The 8,423-nt window shown below is 51.6% G+C and overlaps 1 pseudogene; it reads right to left on the bottom strand.

Moving 5' to 3' along the window:
- Positions 1 to 4: 4 nt before the first annotated feature.
- On the bottom strand, positions 5 to 1,455 carry LOC101582121 (annotated as a pseudogene).
- Between the last annotated feature and the right edge of the window lie 6,968 nt (positions 1,456 to 8,423).

Genomic DNA, 8,423 nt, shown 5'->3' with positions numbered 1-8,423 from the left:
TAAGATCAACATTCACCATTCTTGGGTCTTCTGCAAATTCAGGATCAATGTAGAAAAACACCGGCATGTCTACTTCTTGGGGATTCAGTCTTTGCTCTTCAAAACAGAAGCACTGTATTTTGTTAAAATACTGTCCAGCTTCAAATGGTACAACATTATATGTAGAAATTCCAATGACTGGTTTGTCAGTAGGATTCTTAGCTTTATAAAATGCCAGAGCAGTCTCTCCTGGTACCACGTAGATCTCCGACTGCTGAGGTCTAAAGTTCCACTGGAGACTGGCGTGTACATCTGCATTGAAGGTAACCTTAATGATCCGGTCCTTAACAGGCACCATGTTTTCCACCTGGTCTGATCCGTGACCTGCTACTGCTGATCCTCCAAGGCCGGTAGTCTGGCAATAGAGCCGATACAGAGGCCCGGCGGCGTAGGACGCCCCCAGCATGCCCACGGCGGCCGCGGCCACGTACATGAGCACCCCTTGTTCCGCCGCCGCCAGTCCTCCTCCTGCGCACGCGTCAAAGGGTTCATGCCCTTCGGCCGCCACTGCGGCCCCGCGCTCGGACCCCGCGCCAGGCTCGGGCGCCTCCACGTCCCAAGCCGCCTCAGTCCCCTCTCAGCAGCTCTCGGCCCCCTCCATCCCAACCGAAGAAAATGTTCTATCCGCTCCGCAACCCCTGCCGTCGAGCCAGCGTGGCTCCGACGCCAGCCACAGAGAGCAACGCATTTCCATCTCGGACCCCAGAGCCCTCCTCTGCGAGCCCGGGACTGAACGCCCGCCTGTCAAGGAGCTATTATAGTCTGCATTTCCCAGCTAAAGACACTAGAGCTTTAGGGTTCTTTACTGCACCATGTTGGATTTCACTCCATAGAAAGCAATCTCAAGCAAATTTCAGTGAGTTTTCCTTTTTTAAATATAAACCATGAATATAAACCATGAGGAATAAAGTGCAAGCTTCCAGAAGTAGTGTAATTGGATAGCTTCATGACCTTGGATTGAGGAGAGATTTCATCACGGGAACCTGAAGGAGCCAGGGCAGCGCTCTGGAACTTCAGCCCAGAGCTGCATCCAGAGAAGAGAAGTTTATACACCCAGGGAGCGGAACCGGGCGCTTGGCAGCCCCAACAAAGAAAGTGTGAGGACCTGGGCGAGGGCACCAGGGGGCGTGCTTTGGCTAGGACAACCCCACCTGTCACCTGCAGCAGCAGCTCATGGTCAGCCTGGTCTCTTGAGTTGAAAGGCAAAAAGCAAAGGTGGGCCCTGTGAGCTCCATACAACGCTGCACTGGCAGGTGGACCTCGAGGCTCCTATCTGAAGCTAGAATTATGCCACTGAGCCCCGGGAGACCAGAGGGCTCACATGAGGCCCCTCAGGGAGCGGGGCTCCTTGGCTGCTGCTCGATCCTTGCTCCAGGCACCTCTGCCCATCCCAGCTGCCAAGCTCCTGGGGAGCATCGTTGCACCATTTGGAGAATGAAATGTCAGCAAATAGGCAGGGATAGGGACAATCCGGTCACTGGGGTCCTGGCCAAATGGCACCCCAGGTAGGCCAGGGCAGGAGAAAGCACATCTCAAGCCATCATCCCCAGGTGACTTTGAGAACATGCAACTGGGCAGGCCTCCCCGGAGGCCTCAGGAGCTTTTCTCCCCCTGCAATAAGGGCCCCTCTGCAGGCGCAGGCCCAGGTGCCCACTTGGCCCCTGAGTGGGCCAGAGGAAGGTCCAGGAGCTGGGAGGGCACATGCAGGTGGAAGAGTAAGCCTGGGTTGCTTCTGCGGCTGTGCTCTTGGAAGATGCAGCTCTCTTACATTTTCTTGGAGGAGAGGAGGCCTAAGCTTGGTGAAACACGGTGAGGATACATGGTGACTCTGTTCTTCCCAAGATGTCGAGCTGTGCAGCTGGGACTGTGAGCTGTTACAGGCCCAGCTCCTGGCCTACCTATAGGCCTGGGCAGGCCAGGCTCTGGGGTCAGGGCTGGCTCTTCTATCACAAGTCCTTCAATGGCTGGGAACACCTAACCTTGTGTTCAGGCAGAGCTGGGTTCAAATCCCAGCATCACCACCCACCATGTTCACACCTGGCTCTGAGCCCCTGCTAAGCCCTAAATAAAAAGAGGCTAAGAACCCGTCATAACTAATAATGGGGTGATGCATATGCTCAGCCGGGGTAACAGCAGTCACAAATCTGTTTCTCAGATCTACACCTGAACCTCATTTGCATGTAACTCATGTCTGTTACAAGTCCCCTTTATACTGGATGATGGAAATGTGTTCAAGTGAAGGACCCATCTGTCCCGCTCTCACTGTGGTCACCTCTGAATTCTGTGTGACATGGGTCTGCAGGGCAGTGGGCAGTGATGGGCCCTGTCCATTGGACCACACAGTCTCTGCTGTGTCTCCCTCCTCTATACTAAGGCCCTTGATTTAGTTACTTTTGTTGTTGCTGAGACAAAATACCCAGCACCCAAAGTCAAAGGAAGAAAACTTTATTCAGCTCAGTTTGTAGAGCTTTCGGTCCATAATCCTCTGGCTCCAAGGCAAGGCGGCACATGGCAGAGAAGCAACTGTTCATGGTGGTGGCAGACAGCAGAAGCAGGGAGCCATGTGTGGTGGCACTCGCCTGTAATCCCAGCACTCAGGAGGTTAACGCAGAAGGACTGCTGGCACCTTGAGGCCAGCCTGGGCTACATAGTGAGTTCAAGGTCAGCATGAACTGCATAGGGAGACCCGGTCTCAAAAAAAATTAAAGAAAGGGGACGGGGATATAGCTCAGCAGCTTAAGCACTTGCCTGGCAATTGCAAGGTCATGAGTTCAATCCCAGAAACAAAAAAGGGGGGGGCAGAGACACTGAAGAAGGGAGAACAAGCCTCTTTCCCTCCCTTATGTTGTATATGCAGGTGGAGGGCAGGTGTAGCACTCACACCCTTAGGCCAAGTGTGGAACATGAATCAATCACAAGCTCTAGATTCAACCCCTCTAAAAAGCCCACCCCCATGACTGCCTGAAGCTTTAGGGGGACATCTAGACACAAACCATAAGAGCCCTTCTGTCAGCAGCAGCAGCAGTCCCCTTGGGCCAGGGTCTCGATATTTGGGGACAGATAGTCCTTTGCTCTTGGGAGCTGCCCTGTCCAAAGTGGGATACTTAGCAGCACTCCTGGCCTCCACCCATTGACACACCAATGGCAACTCCTTCCCCATGACAGTGTGGCAATCAAAATGTCTCCTAGCATTTGCAAATGTTCCCTGGGGACAAAATTCATCCCTAATGGAGAAACACAGTCACAGCCATATGGTACCTCCTGTTCCCCTCTACTCCTCTACACCTGATGGAACCTCTCCGCCTCTCAGGCATGTTGGCCCTGATACCCCCAGGCCATCTCTCTTCTGTCCTGACCACCTTAGGTTCTCACTATGTCCTCTAAATAGCCTAGAGACTTCAGGACAAAAGTGGCTCCCACAAGAGAGGTGGCATGCAAATGACACAGCCACAGGAAGTCAGGAGGAGCAGGTGGTGATGGAAGATGGGGTCCACCCTCAGACTCCCCATTATTATAACTCCCTGGTACAATACCTGTGTCCTGCCAAAGTTCATGTGCTGGAAACTTTAATCCCCAGCTTAATAGTGCTGAGTGTTGGTCCTTTAAGAGGTAACAGGTCACTGGCCTCTGCCCCTATGCATAGATTAATGCCATTGTGACAGGAGAGGGCCAGTTATGGAGGCGCCAGGTTCCTAATAAATGAACAAATGTAGTCCCCTTCATTTTGAGTCTGTCTACCTGCCTGCCTGCCTGCCTGACTGTCTCTGTCTGTCTGTCTGTCTGTCTGTCTGTCTGTCTGTCTCTCTCTCTCTCTCTCTCTCTCTCTCTCTCTCTCTCTCTCTCTCTCGTATTTAGTACAGGGTCTACAGGGTCCTTCTACACAGACTGGACTCATAGTGATCGTCCTGTTTTCAGTCTCCCAAGCACTGGGATTACAGGTGTGCGCCACCACCCTAGTCCTTGCATCTGCCTAGCAGGTGCTTTAATCTGCTGAGCTATCTGGCTGGCCCATTTTCTCTCTTTTGCCTTTCACCATGGGGCGATGCTACAGGGAGGCCTTGACTAACTGTGGTCTTTCCAGCTTCTGTGCTTTATAAACTTCCAGCCTCAGGTATTCTGTTTATAGTGGCACAGAATAGACTAAGAGCCTGCCCACTGCAGTCTTTCAGCCCAGCCACCCTGCTCTACAGGGGCTTGGTGTGATGTCAGATCACCCCAACCCTTTCCCTCAGCCCTTACACACTTGGGGGATGGCTCACACCTCAGCACTTGCCCACTGCTCCCCAGGAGGCCAGCTCTTTTGCCCTGAGCACACTGGGGCCTCCTGCTGCTGCCTCTGTGCTCTGCTGTGACAGGACAACACCCACAAGGTCACTAAGGTTCTTCACCTTCCCTCCCTGGCTGAGTCCAAAAGAGGACACACTCACTCAACCAGACCTCGACGCTGCCCCACGGCAGCTGCCATCACAGATACTTCAGGCCTGTAGTGTTATTACCTAGCCCCAGCCTTGAGTTGGATTCCCTACGACAGAGAATGAAATGACTCCAGAGGCCCTGAGTTATAAAGTTGAACAAGCAGACCCACGATGCCCATCTGGGCCTCTGAGTGCACGAAGGGGCTGTGTCATTTCTGAAGCCTCTCAGCCTGGCTCCTCCCACCCAGTTGCTTCTCCAGGCCTCAGTTTTCTCACTGACAGGCAAGGAATGATGACAATGCTCTCTCCTTCCTGGGGCTCTTCTGAGAATTAAATGGCATTCCTGTTCCCTAAACCCTGAGCGTAACCCCTGGCACACAATAAACCTTAGCAGTCATGCCTTTGAGCTGTTATGTCGCTGCCTCACCCCACAGCAAGGGAGTCTGAGCGGCTGGAGCCAACCCTGTGGAATCGTTTGCCTTATGTGCACTTGAAGCATCATTAAAAAGAAAACCAAAGAACAAAAGCACACAATTACTCCAACTTCTCTAGTGTCCCCCAAAAGGCTCAGGACGCTGAGTCCTGTGAGGAAAGAGCCTCATTAAATCACAGACATCTATAAACTTCTAAGGAGCCATGCAGCAAGTGACTTGGTGAAATCTGTTTGAATTAAAACATACTTTGCCTCCTTCTCAAGGACAATTGTTTCTTTAGCCAGCTCCTAACATCACACAGCAAAGGTAAAGCTATTCTCCCATCTGAAGCCAGGGTTGGCTGCACATGGCCGGAAGGAGCTAGGTGCCCTATGTCTGGGACAAGAGCCTTTAAGATGACCAAGGCCTTGTTGTGGCTCAAATTTCTAGACATCTGACTGAACTTTCCACCACCCGTGCTCCAAGGCCCTTAAGAACCAACCTTCCACATCTTCTGAAAGTCACCTGATCCACATGGCAAACTGGCTTGTTGGTGACTTCAAGGGGAAGCCACCACTGTGGACAAAGCACAATAATAACACCAAGAACCTCAACAGACAGGACATAATCAGACCACAAACAGCCTTCACCAGCTGAACGTGGAAAGCCCAACCCGCATCTCCCCGAGCCATGCACTGTGTCCTTGCTGTTCCCTCTCTCCCCAGATAAAATGGGGCAACGCTATCCATCTGCACTTGTTCAGTGAGTATGCTGGATGCCAATACTCTCCTTGGCAAGGAATAAGGTCCCCCAACTCCCTTACTGGTACTCCCCGAACTGAGTCCCACTGAGGGGCCAACTCTGCGTAAATCTCACAGCTCCACCTGAGCTGTTCCCCAAGCGCATGAACCCCAGCTGGATGGCAGCAACCTCCAGGCATGCTTTTGATGGGCCAAGGGACAAAAAAAAGCAGAGACAAGCTCAGCTCAAAGGGCAGCTGGGGCCTGGGGTGGGTGTAGTAGCGGTGTTGTGGGATGGCACAGCCCTCTCTACCCATAACTTCAGACTTTTCTGACTATGTGCTGCCCAGGGACCCAAGGGCTGTCCATGTGTCACAGCGCCACACGGCTCACCTGCAGACCAAAACCAGGCTTTCTCCTGATCTATGCCAAGAGGAGACATGGGCCTCCTGGGTCTGTGAGGTCCTGGAAAGGTCACTCTGCCTCTTTACCCACCCTCACCCAGTCCTGTGGGAGAGGCACAGCAGGGAGCACCACTCACCCTAGTCCCCTACCCAGAGCTCCCTGCCTGGCCCACCTACCTTCTAGATAGGCCAGCACCACCCAGGAAGTGACAGTCTCCTGGTCCCAGGAGGCCTCAAGGGTGCTTCTTGCTCAGCAGAATCAAAGTTTGGGATTTATAGGAACAGTCTGTAAGTACCCTTGGGGCTTCTGCCTCTCAGTAACCACAAACTCTCAGGTCCCTGCCTCAGTCCAGGTATGGGGGAGCCCACCAAGGCTCCTGAAATGCCACTGCCCCTGAAGCTCACCCCAAGTTCTTCATTCTAGGAACCAGGATACTCTTCATAAGAAACCAAAAGAAGATGCTACCGGGTGGGTTGGGACATTTACTGCATGCTTCTAGTTCTCTTACCCAGATGTCAGAGCCAAGAGCAACTGAGAGCTGTGGGGCAAGCCAGTGGGGTGGGGGAAGGGCAGGAGACTCTTCGGGCACGTCTGCCATGTGGCTGCGATCCCCAGACCAACCAAGCTCCAGGGAAGCCAGCTTTGCAGGCGCCACAATCTCTTGATCAGCTGGCTGTGGCAGGATGATGGATTTGTTCTTAATGTACAGAAACCAGTGGGATTCTCTCCTTACAGACCCAAGTGGCTCCGAGGAGGAAGAGGACCCTCACATCACCAGGGGAAAGGCACAGAACACCACAGAAACCTTTAAATGTGAAAATTTCTTGTATTTTCCTGAGGATACCCAAGTTCCAAGCCCCCAAGCTATAGCTGGGGAACTGCATACTGTAACGGGCAGAAATGTGCCCCACACCCATTCATATGTGGAAGTCCTAACTGCCGATACCACAAAATGTGACTTTATTTCAAGACAGTCTTTAAGTAGGTAATTAATGGGGCTGGAGAGATGGCTCAGTGGTCTAAAGCACCTACTTGAAACAAGCTTGGCAAAGCAGAGGGACCGCAGTTCAATCCCCCAGCACCACATGCCAGCCAGCCCCACCCCCTGGTGGGCTGAGCTGGCCACACACACACACACACACACACACACACACACACACACACACAAATATAAATAAAAATATTTTTTTAAAAAAAGGTAATTAATGTTAAACAAGGCTGCTGGCGTGGACCCTAAGCCACAAAGACTGGTGTCCTCATAAGGAGATCGAAGAGGATTCCAGAAAGATGGAAAACTAGGGAGCAACAGGAATCTGTCTTCCCGGGGCTGGGGAGATAGCTCAGTTGAATAAGCAGATGCCTAGCAGGTGCAAGAGCCTGAGTTCAATCCCCGGCATCACCAAAAAAAGGAGGAGGGGTGGCGGGGAGATAGCTCCGTAGCGTAAGCACTTGCCTGGCAAGCTCAAGGTCCTGAGTTCGATCCCCAGTACCGCAAAATAAGGTTTGCCACTTCCAAGGGAAGGTACACTTGGTCTCGGTCGATCTCAGCTGTCAGCACACTGTGTTGCCCACTCCCTGCCCCAGCAAGGTAACAAGCAGCTGCACACTGTGGGGCAAAAGAAAGGGACCCTGTCTTCAAATCTCAGGATCTGTGCTCTGCTTGCCCCTCTTCAGGATCAAACTCAGGACCTAGCACTTGCCAGGCAGGTTCTTAAGCCACTGGGCTATCTCCTCAGCCAGTAGACAGCCATTATTTTTGCAGGCCTTCATTGTTCAAGCCCCTCTCCTCTGGCTAAAGAAACTTTTAAGACCTAGAATCCTCGTTGCTCACTTTCCCATTTGGAATCCATTCATTCAAGAATAGACTATTTGAACCAAGTGTGGTGGCACAGGCTTGTACTCTTAGCACTAAGAAGGCTGAGGCAGGAGGACTGGTATGAGTTCAAGGCCAGCTGGGGCTATAGAGAGAGTTCAAAGCCAGGCTAGACTACATTGTAAGTCCCTGTAGGGTTTAGGGAGATAGTAGAACATTTAAAAACAACTACATATCTGGGGAAACCTAGAAAGTAACCATGAATACCCAGGAGAAAATGCAGGGTCAGTTAAGATCTAAGAAGCCCTTGTGTTTATACCTGAAGCTGATCCTTAGCATCAAGATGTCCTATAACAATAAAAAAGAAATTTTAAATAAATAGTGAAATAAAACAGCAAACCCTAGGGAAGGAGAGGATCTGATATCCAGAGTAACTACATTATTAAATTTAAATATAGGGCCAGGGAGATAGCTCAGCAGCAGCAGCATAAGAGGCTGCCTGGTAGGTGTAAGGTCCTGAATTCCATCCCTGGTGCTGAAAAAAAAAGTTGTACTTTTATGCAATGGAATATTACTTGGCTATAAAGAAGAATAAAAT

The sequence above is a fragment of the Octodon degus genome, unplaced genomic scaffold, assembly GCF_000260255.1.
Source record: "Octodon degus isolate 3935 unplaced genomic scaffold, OctDeg1.0 scaffold00010, whole genome shotgun sequence".
NCBI classification, from domain to species: Eukaryota; Metazoa; Chordata; class Mammalia; order Rodentia; family Octodontidae; genus Octodon; species Octodon degus.
Note: the sequence above shows the minus strand (reverse complement) of the source record. Positions and strands in the feature narration are given on the sequence as shown.